Consider the following 20,596-nt stretch of genomic DNA (forward strand, 5'->3'; position numbering starts at 1 on the left):
GATATTCTGATTTAAAATTGTGCTTGTATAGGTTGCAGCCACCTCCGTATCTCCCTTCGTTTTAAAAATGCAACAGTTTTATAATCTTATTAAAGGACAAAGTTGTAGATTCTTATCACTTCATTAAATTGCCAGTGCATGATCTTTAATTTTTTTTGTTCCTGTTTCATAACCACTAATTAACATAAAAAGATAAGAATTTATCCAATAGACCAGAGTGAGTTTCAGACAGTACAGGGGAGGGCAGTGGAGGAAAGTAACCCAAGCACTGGGAAAAGATGAGTCAGGTCCCTCAAAACACAGAGTGAGTTTTTTGTTTGCCTTCTTAAGGGGAAGGAGTCATGTTTTCAAACTTTTCTTTGCAGTAACAATGGCTATACTTTAAGAGATGTGAGGTTCTGAGAGAAACCCATGACTATCCACACACAGACTTTGACAAGAAAGCAGCAACACATCTCTTTGAGCTACAATGGGATCCTCCAAGGGCTGCAACAGTAACATTCCTGTGGTCCTGGGTGCATGCTTCCATTGCCCTTCTCCACTCACCTTTAGGTCATGCTGGATCCAAAGGACTGGATATAAAGATGAAAGTATTGTCAGAAGATGGTACTCCTCCCTTGCATAACTTCTTACCAGCATTAGAGCATTAGCAGCCCCTTATGCACTCTTCCTTGGGCCAAGGATGTGGCTGCATCAGAAAAGATGCAAACTAAATCAAGACTCCGAAGTGGAACATGGTGTGAGGCTATTTCCCTAAACTACTTCTGAAGATGGGCATTATTTCCTCTTAAAATGAACATTTCCTTATATAAAACGCTTTTCACCGGATTATTTTGTCTATTTATGAGCATATTCAGGAACACCAGTGTGATTTTTTTTTTTTTATTTTACATATTTAAATTTATCATTATTTTCATACAACTTAAATAATCACACAGATTCTGCAGGAAGATAAATAGAATCACTCAGAATCACAGAATGGCCCAGGTTGGAAGGGACCTCAAGGATCATGAAGTTCCAACTCCCCTGCCTGGCAGGGCCACCAAACTTCCACGTTTACTAGATCAGGTTGCCCAGGGCCCCATCCAATCTGGCCTTGAACACCTCCAGGGATGGGGCATCCACAGCCTCCCTGGGCAGCCTGTTCCAGGACCTCACCACTCTCCTAGCAAAGAACTTGACAGTCTCCTTAAAGCCTCATGTCTCTAATTCCTTCAAGTCTGAGTCCAGTCTGGGTAGCTTTTCTTTGTGGCAGTTATCCCCACATATGAAGCAACTGTACTGCACTGGGCTAAGACTCTTTCATAGTAATCATTCTCAAGAGGAGAACTGGGCTAGACTTTCATCACAGATCTTTCCAATGGAGAACAAGTCATCCTACAAGCAGTCCCACTTGCAGCAAACACAGTGTATATGACAGGCTCTGTTTGAGAAGAATGCTTCACTCTTCCCAGCCTTTAGAGAAAGAAGAGGGAGGCTGAATCTCAAACTATTCAGCAAAAACTTCCAAAAAAGGCAACCACCTCGAAATCATCCTGACATGTCCTAGACTTCTTCATCATCTGATATTCCCATTCAGCTTCTACTACTAGTGTGTTTTTGGAGTTGTTTTTTTTTTCAATGGTAGCAGCACAGAGACAGAGAGTGGCAGCTTCCAAGAGGTTTTAAGCTGAAAGACAGAAGATCCTGATTGAGAGAATGAAGAGATCAAGCTGCCGTACGCCTCAAGACTTTCAGAAGGGTCCTTTTTTTATAGTTTGTTTTTTGAAGGGGAGTTGCTGATTAGCCAACCGTAACAGCACTAAGTGGCCTTGTAAAAATAACTGACTACATACTAAAAGCAAATTTGGGAGCAATACTACTTGAGTAATTTCTTATCAAGTGGCTACTACAGACCAGCTCTTATCTTCTAGACACATTTAAACTTCATACGTTGCCTACTCTAATACTGACTATATATCGGTAGGCCACAGTTACTGCAACCACAGTACTTGTCTTGATTTCTATTTTGGCAAGGTAATCTACCTTGTTAAAAGTAAAATCCGGAGTCTAATATGAAATTTGAGCACATTGCCAATCTTATTCTGTTCAATATGTAGAAACGTTTACGCTAGACCACCAAGAGGAGTCTCTTCAGGCAAATCAAACCCCCATCTCCTACACACTCTACTTAGACCTTAAAAGAAATGCCATTATTCTGCTGACACATTTATTACTGCAAGTGCCTAAAAAATGATATCTTACTCTTGAAAATTAAGCCAAAGTTCTGATTTGAAATTAGTCCAAAAGTGAGTTTTAAGCAAAATGTGGATTTTCAGATGAATTCCTTGATGAAGAAAATGAACGCCTGTGTTACCTGTACTAAGGCAAGTATTGCCTTCCTCCTAAATAATGGAAATTTGGCTATTTGTCTTCAGATCTGCGAAATACCAGTACAGGGTCTTTACATATGGGATGACTCCAATCACCAAAACAGACTGGATTTCCGAGCAAGATTTTATCTCCAACAACCACAATGGGCAATTCAGCATGAAAAGAAGAGATGCAAGTCAGCCACAAAGCCAAGCCCAGAGGGAAGGAATGGGAAAAGAAAGCATGCCAATTAGTTCCCATGGGAAATGGCGCTAACATTCCTAAACCCGAGTGTTCCAGCTGATTTTTCAGTTAAGGGTGATCTGTCTTCCATCCATAAACTGAAACAATGAACTTTCTGACAAAAGTTGGACGCTGTGAAGATTTCCAGAAGGCAATGCAAAGTGAACCCACAAACTAGCTGTAAGACTAACTGAAGAGGCAGCTTCACCCTATTGCTGCTCAGAAGCTAAGGAGGCTTTTTCTTCTGCTCAAGGAAAATTGTTAAGGATACACATTCTGACATAGCAACATAATTCTGACTCCATCCCTTGTCACAAAGTTCTTCCAATTTTTAATCTGAAAGAACACTACTACGCAGCTCTGAATCTTTAAATCCTCATTCATCAAAACCTCTAAACACTTTAATTGGGTTCCACCAGTGTGACAGAAAGACCTCGATCTAAAGCCCCAGTGCCTGAACCTGAAGTGAAACAGAATTAGAGGGACTCATGACTTCTGCAAGCAACCAATCTCACTGCTAAAATCTCATCATGGAATTAGAATATTAATGGCACAGGGCTTAAAGAGATAGTAAGGCCAAAACGCAGCATATCCTTAAATGAGGGGAGAAGTGGTTCCTTTTCATTATCTCTAGATCCCAATGCAACTTACTACAATGAAAGAAAGGTTCAGAGAATGACTTACAAGCAAACTAGCTTGTAAGAACCTGAGTTCTTCTATACTCACTGCAGAAGGAAACTTTCATTCACTAAGCATCAAACTGACAAAATAATAACATTCTTATCCCTTCTCCCAGATGAATGTTTTAAGTACCAGCAATTTCAGCAGCTCAGCAGAGCTCTGCCAATGCCTCCTGCTGAACCCATTCTACTTTGAAGTGCATAATTCAATATTCAGGTCAGAAAGGAAAAGTGAATATGAGGGATGAGAGGGACCTGGGTTCCTGTCCCTGCTCCAATGAATGTTTAATTATTTTCTATTAAAAATTCATTTGGAGAAGGGCTAGAATCCAGGCAGTCTAACAGCTTTACCTACAAAAAGATCCACGACCAAGTGCCACCAGAGGTAGGAGCACAGCCCTATTGTCCTTTGGGTGAGCACCGCACCTCACACAGAGTGCTACCACTAGGCTCCTCCCCTGCCTGCACCAGAGAAGAAGGTGCTGAACTCCAAAAGAGAATAAAAAAGAGCCATTTAGCATCTCCCTGCAACAGAAGGAGGACTGCAGACTTAAAAGAGCTACTTCTGACTCTTCCTTGTTGAAGCCAGCCTACACTGCTCCCTATCTGGGATGCTGGCTTTTTCAAATCCCACTCCTGGGGCTCCTTTCTCCTGGCAATGCACCAGCAACATCATTATCTGCATCCCCTAGGCTAAGGCATCTGGAAGCTCGATGCTGCTCTATTTATGGTCTTTTGTGTATCTGCTCTGTCAGGAACGTTCTCGAGTTACTTTGGTGTTACTTTTGGTGTGATTTGTGTTACAAATGACAACCAACTCACCACAGCTTCATGTTGAGCATCAAGTACTGCAGACCACTGTCTACTATTCCAAGTCAGCTGAATGAGTGCAAATCCTTAAATAGTCATTCTGAAGAGCTAGCAAGTATACAGAAGAAAATTGAGCTATTCAGAGGTATATCAAAAGCAGAAGGAAAAAAAAAAACAAAACAACTCAGCAATTATTTGTAACAAATGACATACATGAGCATTCAGCCAGACACAGGAGTGGACGGAAGGGAAAGGAGAACCCTGGTACAGCTGCTGCAGTCTCTGGGGGTAAAGAGTCTGCCCTAGGGATGGCCACCTTGCAGCCACAACTGGGTTGTGGCTCATAAAAGCCAGGTGCACACAGCTGTGGCCATCTCATCCACAAACACCTGTCTGTCTGCAAGGGAACATAACTATTTTCAAAACAAGTCGCTGGGCTTTTCTCTGTTGTTTTGTTGGGGTTTTTTTTTCATCATTTTTGATTCCACTACTGACACCAGTACTGCCTTCAGCAAAAACAGCATGCAAAAGACTTCCCAGGCAGCTTTCCCTATGTGACACAAGAGTAAACAGGAGGGGCACTTCCATTACTTTCTAGAAGGAGATGAGCTCCTACTGAATACCTGATTCAGACTCTACGCAATTTTCACCAATCACTTGAAAGTTAAATAATTATCCCGTTTAAAGAAACCTAGCAATTATTTTTCCACACCCACCCCCCCCTACAGCAACTACTGCTGTTGTGACAATATTCATCTTGTCCATGATGACTATTATCTGCTGTATAAATATTGATGATCTGAGTAATTGCTGCTCTGTACATATGCTTCTCACAGATATAAATTTCTCCGCCTGAAGTAGGCTGCTGACAAAGTGTTTTCCTCCTTTTGCATGGCAATGAAACATTACTTGGAGGTGCCACTGAGAGTTGTTAGACCTGGGGGAAAAAAAAAAAAAAAAGAAAAAAAAGAAAAAAGCAATGAGTACCAACAGCCATCAGAGGCAACAAAGCTGGTATGGAGCACAGTTCTAATGAGGAACTGCTGAGGAAACTGGGATTGTTCAGTCCGGAGAAAAAGAGGTTCAGAGGAGACTTTATTGCTCTCTACAATGACCTGAAAGGAGGTCAGAGCAAGGTTGGGGTCGGCCTCTTCTCCCAGGTAACAGCAACATGATGAGAGGGAATGGCTGCATCTTCCCACAGCCAGCCAAATACAGACACCCCACTGCACGTGCTGCACAACTGGCTCACTCTGCCTCACGGCCTGGCAGCGCAATGGCCTGGTTGGTTTAGATGGGGCTGAGGCCCAGCCCTCCAGAGACACAAAGCCTCATATCTCAGGACTTGAATTTTGCCCCTGTACTTCAAACAACCAGCAGCACAGGGGGATAAAGGTCTTCTTAGTGGGCACCGACTTTCTAGGATAAAAAAAAATCAGAGTCTGAGCCTTCAGAGAATTACACCTCTGGAATTACTGTTCAAGAGATGGAGATTTCTTTCAGGCATGGCAGGTTTCACACCAAGTTTCCCTGTAGCACAACTCCACCCATCCTTTGCACAGTATCTGGAAACTAACACCGGACGAGGATGCTTAAAAAATAAGAGGTTTTTTTTTCTAACTTACACCTGCTATAGAAATTTAGAACTGTGAGCTGGAGATTAAGGAGGGGGCAGCAGGCTGCAGAAAACAACCCAAGTGAAAACACTGGGCTCCCTGCAGGAGCTGGAAACCAGGGCAGGAACAAGAGGAAACAGGGTGGATGGGGACAGGGAAAAGCAGGAAGCCAGGGTGAACTCAGATAACGTGTGAGCAGAGTTTGGAGTGCCTGGAGGTGGAGAGGGAGGAACTGGGTGTTTGTAATGAGCCAAAGAAATAGTCTGGAAATCTTACTTTCTTTGCTGCCCTGTTCAAGCAATTACATAAGCCATTATACATAATTATAGCTGCCACTTATTTATATATACATATATGACATGCAGATGAACAGACTCAACTCAAATATTTACTAACACTGACACAACTTATCTTCTCCCTGTGACATCGAGTGTTAAGCCGTGCAATTGCACAACTCAATAATTCCCCTTCTCCTTTCTGCAGCTTCTTTGATCCCCTTTCCTCCATAATTTAAACAGTGCTATGGGGATTAATGTGTTACGGTCTTTAATGACAACTCCTGTACATCTTGAAGGGAAGTTGCTTCCAGCAGGAAATTAAAGGTTGAACTCCTACCAGTAACCCTGAGCATGCTTAACTAATGCTAAGCCACATAACATAACCTAATTAGTACAACAGGTCCTTTAAAAGAAATCCACATGACCTCACTGTCAGGTCTTATACTGAGTCATTTTGGAAACCAGCTGAAACAGAGCCCTGCATAATTCCCTGTCATCAACAGTGCACTGCGCTGACTGAATAGACTGGGTCCTAGCTACAGCAACCAGGTAGCCTCTCTGTCTTCTTCACTCTATTTTTCACCTTCTTTTCTTTACAAGGCATAATTTGGTGGCCTCCAGTAAACGTTCAGCCCTACCCAAGCACCTACCTAAACTTACCTTTCCCAAGCCTGTTTTGCCTGAACACAGATCAGCATCGCATAACCTGCCTGCACACAGAATGCTCTACTGCAAACGTAAATTATTTTGCATGCAAACACAAAAAGTAGGTGGGCCAAGCAATTGTCCCATTCACAAGCACAAGCAATTGGTACTCACAAGTTTTTACAGGTATACTGCTTGAATGCGGTGTGCCCACAACTTTGAAAGTCCTGTTAGAACACCTTTAAAAACATGATTCAGATCTTAACTGCTGACTTCTCTGAGTCACTAAAAAGTGAAATCAAATTTCCACCAAATAATGTTTTATCTCCTGCATAATTTTTAATCCCAGGTTTTGTTCTATAATCTCCACGACTTAATTACACTGTGACGATCACTGCCCAACATACCTTTTCCAGCCAATCTGGAAGGTGAAGAAATACAACCTCAGATCATCACAGCCACATCGCCAAGTGTCCTTAGAGAGAATGCAGCCATAGTTTGAAAACTGCAGCTTTACCAACTCACTGTGTTTTCATCAACAGAGCCGCTAATTTCATCACATCTGCGCCAAAATTGCTATGTCCACAAAAAGAAATGCTTTGCTGGGTTCTTATCCTGATAAAGTATCCCTCGTGGAGATGTGAAAATGCAATTTCACTGTAAAAATAAATGCAGCGGAGTTAATCATTTCTTGTACTTGCCACACGGCCATCTATTTTCATTGCTTCCAAACATCCATTGCACTCTCAAAGCTTACAAAGCTAACAACGTGTGGCCTGCGAGACTCAGCTTCTCTGGCTCTGGGAGGTGCAGGGCACCTCTGGCCTCTCCCTCTGCTACAACCAAACTATTCTGCACCAGCTTTTCACATGAAGGGAATTTGCAAGAAGAGATTTTCCCAGTATCTGGAATTCTGAACTTTATAAGCTAGAAAACGCAGCCAAAATACTGATGGAAGATGTATGTGCACTATTCCTAATCAAATTTATTTCCATGATGCACTCCTGAAATAGACTACCAGTTACTAACTATATCACATGATAGTCCAAAGAAACCTAATAAGCTGCTTGAGATACCAAGCAACCTCAAGATCCAGAGAGCCTGAGCACATCTACGCTGACATGAGTGAAAAAGCCACGCATTCCTGGTGTGCTACAGCCAATTTACAGATGAAGCTCATCTTCAGTGACCTTAAAAACTTACTTTAATAAGGCCAGCACAGAGAGCACTACTGACAGGACTCACTGCTTTGGATGACTCGTATCACCAAGTCTCCTGCTCAGAGGAGATCGTAAAAGGCTGCCAGGACATCAGATGTTGAGAACAAGGATGCACAAGAGTAAAACAAACAAAAACCCAAACTAATGGTTACCTGTCCTTCCCAGTCTCTTATTTATTTTCCTTCTCGGTAGCAAGAATAAAAAATAAAATGTTAACGATGTCATAGAGGCAGTTACTTAATGCACAATCTGCCAACAGTTTTGCTTTCAAAAGTACAACCAAGGGGTTTTTTTCCTCTTGGAAGGGATGTACTTAACATAGAAGCTCAGCATTTCTGTCACGTTTAACACTACTGGAGCCTTCAAAGGTGGTTTCCCCCACCAAGATGCTTGCATACATTTCTCTGCATCCTCTCCACTGCATGAGCAAGCCACGTGGAAATAAAATGGGATCTGCTTGTTACTGTGCAGGATAGGATTTGTGCAAGGGAGAAGCTACTGCATCTCAAGAGCACGGAGCATGTCACACCAATGACCTCAGCCCCTGTAAGAGAGGCATTGGCTTCTGTTCAGAGCTGTGCATTGCAAATGAAACAGATTAGAGAAGCTCATGAATTGTGATACCGGGACAGCAAAGTAGCAGGCAAGCCATTCCAAACAGCACATGGCACTGGACTGAGCTAGGAGCTGCCCACATCTCTGGTACTAACTAATATAACAAAAGTCTGAACTAACAGGAAAAAAAAAACACTGGGCACTGGCCTATGTGAGAATCTTGACTAGTTTTAAACTGACCATAAGCATTTTGGAGTTAGAAAAAGGAATGGGCAAGAAGTGGAGAACTATGCCCACATTTACGTACCACCAGAACACAAAGCAGAGTAACCTGCAAAGCTACTACAGGTTGCTACTAACACCATTTCTTCATAGAAGTAATTTTTCCTAAATCACTGTGACAGATACCAAGAACAAACAGCACCGAAGCACAGGGCTTGGCCCTTTGATTTATCCTGTGAAAATAAGAGCATTCCAGCACAAAGGCAGATGCTCATCAGTTCTGAATGGACGCTTAGAGGGTAAGAGAAGCAGATCCCTCTGCACTTCACCTGCCCTGCAGTACTTCACCCATCAGCAGTGACACCAGTGCTCAGGAGCAGCCAAGCCTCTGGGAAGCCAAGTTACCCCAATGCAACAGCTGCCTTTGTTTCCTTTTGTCAGCAACACAACTAGAATTCTTCAGCTTCACTACCACTTTGGAAGACAACAAATGAGAGTATCAGTGAAGGTTCGAACAGCAGATCTCATGAATTACACACACATACAAAAATCCCTTCTGTTTGATGCCAGTCATCCACAGGTCCATAATTAGAACTATGAACATAGTCTACTGATCTCATCAGTAACGCAAATAACCACGCTGGCCTCTAAATGAGCATTTCCCAGGATTATACAACATGCCCTCAGCCCACACTGCCCCATGTGCAGGAGCTGCCCCATCACTCAGAACCAGCCCAGCACACCTTGTGCTCAGCTGCAGCTGGCAGCAACATCACCTCGTATTTGAGCCCAAGCCATCCCCCAGCTACCATAACACCTCAAGAGCACCACCCAAGCTTGCCTGTCCCCAGCTCAGCAAGGAGCTGTTGGATATGGAGCTACACCTGGACAAGCAATATGTAGCTGCAGTCACCGATGTTAGCAGACCTGCCACAGTGGAATGAAGAAAACAGGCTCCCAAGCACCTGCAAACAGCACAACTCCATTCATTTCTATGCAATACTGCTAACAATAAAGCTTTGAAGATTTTAAATATTCCAAACAGCGAGAGGAATGGCTCAGTACCACATCCTGCTGCCATGAGCCCTTCCTAGCACAGATCCAGCAGTAGCAGCTGAACTGTTGGACATCGAATGCCACTATCAGCAAGTTTTTCCCATCTAAGCAGCAAGTGTTTGTATAATAGAAATCCCTCTATCAGCACTGCCAGCTGTGCCTGACATACAGCCACCACATGCAAACACACCACAAAATCTTAACATCCACACAACTGCTTCTTGCCTGGGCTGACACAGCATGCAGAGTGTCAGCTACCTTGCCTCCCACAGCAAGCAGTCTCCTCAGTATGCCACTCTTCCTAATTATGTCAAAGCATTAACACACCAACCTGCACTAGGGTGGGAAATGCAGCCAGAGGAATTCATCTCTAAACTTCACCACGTGGATCACAGATGCTGCCCTGGGAAGATAAGCAGGGGGAAAGTGGGAACCTGCCACTGCTAAGCAGACCCAGAACATCCTTCCAGGGGACAGAGGGAGGGAGAGGGCACGGAGCTTGAAAACCAGCATGCCAGGGCACTCAGGCAGAACACCTCCACCCAAATTAATCACTTTTAGAAAGAGTCCACCCAACACCTGAGCACACCCCTTACACAACTTGACCTGCAGCTGATGGAAGGGCCACCAAAATGCCAGGACTTGCCAAGTCTGGGACTTAAAGAGTCCACACTTCTGGACAGGACCTTCTAGAAAGATGCCTCATTCTCTCAGCTTTTTACTTAGGAGAAAGCAGGAGGGGACAAGAGGAAAACATGCTGATACTTCCTCCTCTTAATTAAATTACCTACGTGTGTACTTTCTCAAAATAAGTGCAATTAGGGCAAATTAGGGTTTAAGAAACTCAGCAGACTTTTCAATCCCAGAGGAAAGTAGGGCTATGGAAAACTATTACCAAGCGGTGTTTTTCTTAAAAGCCTGCAGAATATCAAAATTGGATGAAAAATGTTTTGGTCCAGTTCTAGACGAAGCACACTCCAGCAAAAAACTGCTGTCCATGAGAAAAAGCTCACACAGCACATAAAACATCTGGGCTGTATTTTTGAGCCAGCATTCACCAGAAGTTAGCTATCTAGTGCCTAAAATTGTGATCCGTGCTTCTCACAGGTTGAGACGGGGCCTTCATCAGCTAGAACATTATTGCACCATGGACAAGACAAGGCAGTGCCCATGCCAGTGACTGGCATGGAGCGTGGCATGGCTCCAGCATCCTGCTCCTATCAGCAGAAGTGGAAGGCGCATAGGGGAAATGCAAGTCCACCACCTGGATGCCTCATGCAGGCCTGAGCATCTCACCACCACAGGTATAGTAAGAGCTGCTCAACACAGCCTCCTTTTCCCTTCTCCTTTTTCAGACCTGATTGTCTAGACACAGCACACTCCCATGTAATGCAACTGAAGAGTGAAGAAAGCAGCCTGGCCCAGGCTTTCTTCTTTCTTTTTATTCTTTTCTTTTTGTTTTAAACGATATATTGCAGCCTACGTCAACAACCTCACAGAAAAAAAGAAGGATCAGCCATGCACCTCAGAAGCTGGCTGCTGAAAAAAATCCAAAACGCAATTAAAACATGGATTCCTTTTAAGTTTCACTTCCCTCTGCAATTTTATAATCGTCTCATCCATCAATTCTGAAAGAATATTAATACTGGCATCAGCTGGCTCGCCACCTCTTCTGCTGAGCCAGCTCTCCCAAAGTCCTGTCCATGCCTTTCAGCATCCAACCAACCACAGGCACTCTAAGGAAGATGAGAGCAGGAGGCAGAGCTGGAGGTGGAGGGATGCCAGCAAGGCACATCCAGCACAGGGCCACGCCACAGGGCGATGGCCTATATCCCCATGGAGCTGTGATGACTTGCAGTGCCCAGATTTGCCCTCAGAAGAAAAACACACAAATTATCCAGAACAAGGCTACAGCAGAGATCACCTGAAGCCAACACGTAACCCTTATTCACACTCAACCAGATTGCACACGCTCGTGGCTGCCTTCCAGGCTGGAGGTGGCCAGGTCAGGGATGCGCAACCTTCTTCCAACACACAGAACCATTTCTTTCCCCCTCTGAAAGCTGTGTAGATTTCTATTTTGACACAAGCCATTTTTTCCCCATTACCTTTCCTAAACTCTTTAGACAACATCCTTGGCTCCCAAGAACCTGCAGATCAGAGCCAAAAAGCAGTGCTATGCTCCTCTGAGCACCATTTTCAAGTAGGTAAAGTTCAGTTCCAAAATACTTGGACTTGTTTACACATAGTGATAGTGCTGGGAGAAATGATCGGTGCCAGTTTTTGGTATCTGGCTTATTAATTAATTAGTAGAGGTGCACAATCTGTTGAGTCATTCGAAACTTTTAAAGACACTCAGTTCCGTCACTCTTGTATTGTTCTCATTTGACATGTTTCTGATCTGTCGTGATCATGATTAATATCACAAATTCCCAAGAACACAAGCCTGAGTTTAAAACCATTTTCATCCCATTTTGTATCACTGCAGGTCAGGCTGGCCATTCCAAGCCCCTTCTCTGTTGGCAACTGTTATTTTCTTTGCTGGTATCCACTTTTCCTCATCTATTTTAATGAAACAGAAAAGCTCCAAGAGAGCAAAGAAAGCCAATCATTACACTCATTTCAGCATAATTTCTGCTTCTTCCTTTCTTACTGCAGCATGAGGTTTATACCAACCTTCCTCCCCCTCCTCTCCTCTGAACAAAGCTCTAGGAAGACAAGTGCTGTAAATTGGTAAGGATAATTTAAATACAGGCAAAAAAGTATCTAATTGCTGGATCAGGCTACATGCTATCTCCAGGAAGTGACTGAGATGCAACAGTTTGCTCCTCCGTTGAAGCCCAGCCTCTAGAACCTACTTCCACATACCCCCAAGAAAGAAATGTAAGTGGCCAGTCTTCCTCATTCTTCTACGAAGCAAAGTAATTTAAGCCTCATATTCAGACCTATTAAACAGCGTATTTACCCAGGCTTAACAGTAGAATAAGCTAGGTAAGATCAAGTGAGAATACATAGAAAGAAACACTGAGAAACAGGCAGAGCACGGCATATTCTTTAAGTAGAAAGCTGCTGTACAGGGTTGGCCTAAAGCAGCCATTTACCCTACTGTCTGATCTCGGAGGATGTCCACAGCAATAGCTGTACACTGAAAGCAAGGAAGATTAATCCCCAAAAAATGTTTCACTCATGGTTTTGGACTGGCCTTTATCTACAGTTTGGAAATACAAAAATTCTAGATCTAGATTTCAATCAAGATGGCACACAACCCCACTATGGTATCTAGATCCAGGACCTCTGAAAAATTATAGGTGGCAGTGACAGCACCAATGGTAAGGGCATGGGCTACAGCAGTGGAACCAGCAAGCCAGGGGAGAGGCAGGAGGCAGGTGTCATAGACGGATAGGACCAAAACAGATGGACGGGATAAAAACCCAGGCAGGAGGAACAGAGGCAAGGAGGAGTTGGGAAGCAGCAGCACCTTGCCTAGTTCATCCCAAAACGGGACCTGGGACAGCAAGCTTCCCAGAGCACATCACCCCATTCTAGCAATTAGTATCACAGCCAACTGGTGCAAGCTCATGGATTAGAAATTAATGCTGCAGCCCAAAGGTCTAAGCCCTGTGGATGACCAGGGTCATTGCAGATTCATGTGACAGGTCAATTTTTTTTTATGTCTCTCTCCCATTTCCCTTTGTCCAGCTAGAAAATTACATAAAAGCTCAGATGTGTTACATGCTTAATACAAGGTCTGTGAACTTTGAGCACTCTGAAATTAAGAAGTACCACGAGAAATGACTCTACAACCTTCACCAAGCTCCTGTAACACATCTTCACTGATGCTATCTCTAATTGTAAACCAGCAAATCAGCTGCTGTAGGCAAAAAAGATAGGGGCTGTGTGATAAAAGTGATGGCGGTCCCTCAGCCCCTGTCCCACTCAGTGGAAGCAAGGAAGATAAGTGAACAAGGCATGTCAGGAGAGACAACTTGACTTGCAAAATTGGATACACCACCTTGCAGGCAGGACTTAACTTTCTCTCACAGTCAGTCTTCATAAGATGCTCAGCAAGTCACTAAAAGCAGTTTTTCCCTGCTCTCTGCAAATCCAGTGCATCTAAGGCTGCCCTGCAAGAGTGCCAAGACTTCCAGCTCCAGTCAGCTGTCCCTGTATTTCCAGCAGATGAACTGCTACATCACGGCAGGTACTCTGGGGTGAATGAAAAACAACAACATCCCTCAGCATCATTTTTAGGCAGCCAAAAATTGAAGAAGATTCCATCATTTGAGCTCTGCTTACTCTTTGCCTCCGCTCCTGAAAATGAATGCAGTGCCAGCATCTGAGATGTTGGAAGAGTAAGAGCTTCCCTGCCTGTGAAGCCCCCAGGAAGGAACTAACAGCACTGATCAGTGTGGGGTCGGGGTGGGGTGTAAAGTAAATATGTGGAGATGCACTCAGAAAGTAAATGGGGAAGAGAAAATGAATTATGCAGTAATTACCTACCTACTAAAAGAGGGACTCTGAAAGGGAAAAAATGATGCAATTACAGAATTAAAGATTGTATCATAATGCAGACGCAAAGGGGAGCCGCGTAATGTTAGTTCTGGCACTTCCTTGCTTTCTGTCCGCTGGATTTTGTAACCTCATTGTTCTCCTAATGTCATTATTTTGTAAGTAATTTGAATGCAACATAATTATGAGCTCGTATGTTTATATCTTTTCATCATTAATAACGTGTGGAACAACCAGCAGACTGCTCCCAGCGTGATTGATGCCTCCAGCAGATGGCTACGAATGATTCTTTTCCTTCCACCGCTATCAGAGGTAAAGAGCAGGGAGGAGTGAGGGAGATTTCATATTTGAACTTCAATTTCGTGCACAAACATTTGGGGATTTTGGGGTTGTTTCAGATGAGGAAACCAAGACTGATATCAATCAGTTGCTCTGAAATGAATCATAACAGATTGGATTTGAAAAGCAGAAACACAAAGCAGCTGATGTGTTTTGCCCAAGGTCAAGATGAAAACTCCCAAGGCCTGGATCCCAAAAAACCCAGCTGACTGCTCCAAGCATCTGAACCCCTCCCACACCAAAACCTGCTTAAACGTAATTACAGCTGTTAACTGCAGGTCAGAGAAGAAGCTGATCGCCTCCAGGCTGTGTTTGCTGGTGAACGCAGCCGAAGAGCAACTTCTAAGAGTGTGTCATAGAAAATACAGCTGCAAGCAAACATTATGGCTGTACATGCTCATCCTGGATGATAAGTCTCACACTGTTTGTTGCTGGTTTGTTTTCATGTGCGGTTTTGTTGTTGTTTTTCTTAAGGAAATTACCCATTGCACCTCGGACTTCAGGCTGCTTGTCAACACATTTCTCGGAGTCAGACAGGTCCGGCTCACCCTGCTTCATGAGAGAAAGCAGCTGCAATACCAACAACCTGACTTGCTTTATTTGCAGATGATATTAGCTGACGAGAGGCAACGTGTCTGATGGCACAGTCACTGTATAGGCTTTGTGCTTTTAAAAAAACTCTATTTGTCTTTGTATGCTCCCATATGTAAACACCCCCTCCTTCTTTCTTTCTAGTATTTTTACCTGGTCTAGCAGGCGCTGGCAGCAACTGTCACAAGCTTTGCATGCTGATGTTCCTAACAAAGCAAGCTTCACTGTCATCCTTCCTTGCCCTCAGAGCCTGGGTAACCTGGAGCTACCAGGTCCTCAGGTTCAGACAGAGCCCACAGCATCCCTCCCCAGCTCTTGGCATAAAACCTAACGCAGAAAGCACCAGCCCATCACTAAGCATGTACAGCTGACTCGAAACATCCAGTGCTGGTTAACACAAGCAGGCAGGGATAAGGCAGCAGCAATGCTTCACCCAGGGCTCCTGCCCCAGGGCTTCTCACATGGAAGCTCTAAGGCCAGCAACCTCAGAGGAAGGACCCGCACACATCTGCTGCAAGGGCTTGCTATTATCTGTCACAGGTGTTTGCTGTGTCACCTCACTAGCCACTGCTGCATTGGGGAAAGGACAGAAGAACCTGCAGCCCTCCTGTACTGTCTGGTGCTCTGCACTCTCTATAACCTACCACGGGGTTCCAGCTACACAGCTTCTTCCTCCACCTGACTTTGACAGCTGCTTCTAATCTTAGTGGCACAGCACACCTTCTAGAAGGCTGTTAGAGATCCAGCTTAGACCTCTAAGGTGATGCTTACAGTTCTGACATCAAAGATGGACGCTGGAAGTCTCAGAAGGGCCACTCTGACAATGGGTACGTAACAGGCCACACTTGGCAGGGGGCTGCTGCAAGCGAATTAAGACTGTATTCATTCACTGAAGCTATTCTGGAAGAAACACATGGCACTGAGTGTTGTCTTCTGGACAATCTAATCACCACTGAACTCAACAGAGGTGATGCCTGCAAGCACCCAGATAATTGCAATGCTATCACACACCTCTGCCAAAGTCCTCCCTGCTCATTCCACTCAGCCCAAGGAGCCCTGGAGGTCACACAGCAGGCTCCCATCTGTGTCTGCCAGCCTGCTGTCCCTCCCAGGCTTCAAGCAGCTCTTGCTTTATGAACCAAAAAGCAGCCATGCTGAGAAGAAACGCAATTTTCAGGCCCTCCTCAGCCCTCCTACTGCACTACTTCACACTAACCCCTGCCATGGGGACCATGCTCACACCACAGCATGGCCAGGCCTGCACAGGCCCTGGTGGTTTGACCACTACAAGGGCAGAATGGAGAGTGGCCAAACCTCATCTCTTCCCTGCCAAAGACAGCACTGCTTCAAGGATTTCCCCTCTATCCAGCCTCTAATCCTAACAAGTGCGAGATCAATGACCTTCAGGACTGCCAGCCACTGGTGCAAGCTGGAGGATTGTTACCTAAGGGTGAATGTGGAAGCTGCTGGGGCTCCTCGCTCATTGAGATTGCTGCCAGGGAGGTAATCCCATTCCAGACCTCAGCTCCTCACCTGGGACAGCCAGATCAGACAGGACACATCACAGTCCCCACGCTGGTGACCTGCACCAGGACACACCAAGCCAGTGCCTAAAAGATGGGCAACTCTGCTGTGGGCAGAAAAACAGCTGCTTGGAGAGGGGTTAAGGCCTCACTAGATCAGGAGACTTTGGGAAGCCTGGACGGCTGCCCATGACACGTCTTGCAGCTGGACAGGCCAGAGCCATATCGCTACTGGGGGCTGGCTTCTCTGTTCCCCTCCTTTGCAGGGCCCAGAAGCAGCAAAGCTATTTGTGGAGAAAACAGGACCAGCAGACCAAGCAGGAAGCTCTGGGCTGACCCAAAACAGCTGCGGAATTTCTCCAGAAGCTCTGCATACTCTGAATGAGAGGAGAATCCACCTCCCAGCCCACTCACCAGACAGAGGCAAAGCCTAAGAACAGGACAGAATTTAAGGCATGCCAGGATCTCAGTCTCTGGGAATGCACTGTCCACATTCTGCACCGAAGCACAGAGCACTCATGCCCCGAGTGCACCATCTTTTATTCAGAGCGTACAACACTTACTCAGTTGAACAACCACACTCTAGCCAGGGAAATTACTTGCCCGAGTAACTGCTGCTTGATGCAAGGAAGGGATGTAGGACTGGCTGACAAGTTAATACAGATATACAGAATATAAGACCAATAGAAGGCCAGTGCCCTTGGCCAGACCCTGAAGTCAACACTGTGTGCAGAAATACAAATCACTGGGTCTTTGGTAGAGTCACACCAACCCATCACCTACATCACACATATCGCTGCAGAGATGCATCCTCCAGGCACGACCCGCTGATTGGGGTCATGGTCTGAAAAATACTTCAGTGACTTAGAAAAGTTAATTCTGCTTGAAATCCTTCACCGAACTCCAGAGAAGTAGCATTGCTCCTTCTCTGTATGCATTGGGCCCAAGTGAGGTCAGCTTTTCCATTTCCAACCCAGCCATTACATGGCATCTGCTCCAAGCACTATGCAAGCACAAAAGATGCACAGTCCACAACCTGGGAAGCTTATGGAAAGCAGCCCTTAACTTAACATCCCTGCATGTAAACTCACTTGAGTGTATCGTTCCTTAATTTCACCAGGACAATATGTTCGGTAAGTTAAAACTGTGCTGAAGCCCCCATAGGGCTGTGACTGATAGAGCTCCTGCTCCGCTCCATCAAGGGGTCAATGCAAGAAGCCTGAATGGAGCCAGAAAGAGGCACTGGAAAAACACACACAGGGATTCTGGCAGAGCTAAAGACCCACCGAGTCGAATGGGGAGCGGTGCCCAGAAGCCTCTACCTGCCAGCTCTCAGCACACACTGCTATGCTGGAGCCTATCTGGATGAGTGGCTCCTTCCAAGCTACTTCATTTGCGTGTATAATTTAAACACATCATATTAAGGCAGAAATAACACTGACTGCCCTGCTGGCGTTTCTAATCCGGATGTCCAACATCACTGTCCGCTGCTTCTAAGGAGACTTTGCAACATGTATAAAACTTGGACCAGGCGTTGCCCCAACAACTTCTCTACCCCCATGTCAAACAGCAAACCTTTCCCATTTGTCCTCACATACCTGGCAAGCTGTGCAAAACCTCCAATAGACACAAGTAGAGATATGAGCTTTTGGGCCATGTCACCAACAGAAGCATTGTGCACACATGGAATTATCCACCCTTGTGATATACATCAGTGCCCTGACAGCAACGGCCCCAAGTCATCCTGACCCCATACGCCTCAGCCAGTTACTGCTACACGTTTCACCTCTCGTGCAGTTAACAAGAAGCTCAAACCCAATCCCGTTAGGTAGCCAAGAACAGCGTTTCAAGCGGAAGGCTTTGTTTCTAAATCACGCTTATCATCGTGCTGCGAAGTCCTGTGTTAGTGCAGACACGGTGGGCACTTCAGAAGGGCTGTGACCTCCGCCTGCATGCAGGAGGCTACGAGCAGCACGTCGGTGACATCGCAAGTCAAAAGGTTACAGATATTTTCTGCCAGCTTCAGGCAGACTCAAAACCTGAGTGAATCTGTATCAAATGCAAAGATCTCTGAAAGATAATATTAAAAAACGACCGTATCTGCAAGAAGGAGGGAAAGAGTTTCAACGAGAAAACAAGAACAGCGAAATTACAGTGTTCGTAGCTGCATTAACAGGACCTTATCAGAAGCCTGTTTGCTTTGTTCTCCTTTCATTTTCTTAATATATACACCTCTATGACAGAAACACACACCCTAGTGTCTCCCCGCCTGACGACCTGAGGCATATCCACGCTGCAGAAGCTTCCAAGAAAGTCTCTCCAGCCCGAGCCGGCATGTCGGAACACAGCCCGCCCATGGATGCACGGCTCGGGGAACCGCTCGGGAGATCCGCGTCGCGACTTGAGCCGGGAGGCGGCATCTCCGCCCGCACCCAACTCCGCGCCGCTCTGCGGGGCCGGGCTGCGTGCGGACCCTGCGCTAAGCGAGAGCTCCCGGGCGACCGCCTATCCGCTCCGCTAACTGCCAGCATGGGAAGGAAGAGGAGGGGAGGTGGGGGTTGAATAAATAAATAAATAAATAAATAAAGGAAAGAAAGAAAGAAAAAAGCCATAGACTCCACGTAGACTACAGCGATGATAACCAAAAAGTCCGCAAGTTACCCGGCTTTACCCGCTAGCGAAGCGCAAGGACGAGCCCACCCCGCCGATGCGGCGGGCGCTACCGGGCAGCTCTCTAAGTAACCTTCGCGCCCCGCCACCCCCGCGCCGGGCCATTACCTGCGCCGCCGCCGTCGCCGCCTCCCTCTCCACAGCCCGCGGCTCGCACCGGGAGGCCGCGCCGCTCCGTCCTGCCGCCGGCGGAGCCGGGCGCGGCGTCCGCTTACGAAACGCGCGGCTGGCTCCGGCCGGGGCGGAGGAGCGGCTGGCGGGAGGTGTGGCGGGGGCGACGCGCCCACCCCGCCCCGGCTCCCCCCTCCTCACCGCCGGCCGTCGCCTCACCCCCTGCGGCGGCACCGCGGCATCCGTCGCGCCTCGCGCTCCTCTCCCGGGCGACCACTGACCTTGCCGACGGCCGTCCTCGCCGCCGACCGCCCCGCGCCCGCCGCAGCCGGCGCCCTCGCCCCGGCAGCCAGCGCCGCCCCCCCGTCCCCCGCCCCGCCGGGTGCGGGGCCGAGGCGGAGCTCGGGCGGCGGGGAGCGACGGAGCCGCCCAGGCGTGCTTGCGGCTCCCGCCCGGGGGGCCGGCGTGCCCCCCGCTGCAGCCCGACCCCGCCTGGGGGGATCGGGACGGCTCTGCGGTTTGACGTCCTGCCTCGGGGCGCAGCGGTAACACCTCTACCCGACTCTGTGCCCTCCGGCGCTGCACCGTGGGACAGCCGAAGCCCGTATAAGGGCAGGTGATCTGACCCAAAACTTTGGCCTTGGAGACCTGCGGTCCCAGCTCCAGGCTTGAACCTGCACCGCTGCTGCACCTTGCTGTAGGCTATAGGTGTGCGCCTGGCACTGTTAGGGAATGAGGCCTCCGTTTTGATGGCTACATCAAGGCCTATGTCTGCCAAAGAGCACAGGACTCGTTGCTCCCGTGCCCGCAAAGAGAGCGACCCTGTTTCCATCAGCAGAAGGGAAAAGTGTATGTGCCTTCTGGCATCATGTATGGGGCAGGAGAGCAGATGCGAGGAGCAGCAAACCTTTTTCCACTTGTTATGACATTGTACCAGGTCAAGCAGTTGAGAGAAGAGCTGCGGGTCATCTTGGTGTGACAGATGTTGGCTGTAGCGGAGGCAAACCTCCATAACGAGCAAGATAAGCAGGTTTCACAAAAGCCTGCCGAGCATCCTCCCCTTCCTTCTTCCTGCTCTCCTCTACATGGAGCTAATGGCCAAGCTGAGTTTCAAGCTGAGCTACCACATCTTAACGTCTATAGTGCACACACAATTATGGCTCCAGGTGCTGCCAT

At 46.7% G+C, this 20,596-nt stretch overlaps 1 protein-coding gene across 7 annotated transcripts in view; it reads right to left on the bottom strand.

Moving 5' to 3' along the window:
- Window positions 1–19,750, bottom strand: part of RNF152 (ring finger protein 152) — a 44,897-nt gene extending 25,147 nt beyond the window's left edge. The window contains exon 1 of one of the 7 annotated variants that reach the window (XM_072329600.1): window positions 19,702–19,750. The gene's annotated coding sequence lies outside the window, so the exon portion shown is untranslated. Of the gene's footprint in view, window positions 1–546; window positions 623–10,008; window positions 10,182–19,310; window positions 19,335–19,417; window positions 19,547–19,639 lie in introns of those variants that run through there. The other 6 variants (XM_072329603.1, XM_072329601.1, XM_072329602.1 and 3 more) reach the window with 6 other exon arrangements.
- Window positions 19,751–20,596: the final 846 nt, after the last annotated feature.

This window comes from Excalfactoria chinensis, chromosome 2, assembly GCF_039878825.1.
Source record: "Excalfactoria chinensis isolate bCotChi1 chromosome 2, bCotChi1.hap2, whole genome shotgun sequence".
Taxonomy (NCBI): domain Eukaryota; kingdom Metazoa; phylum Chordata; class Aves; order Galliformes; family Phasianidae; genus Excalfactoria; species Excalfactoria chinensis.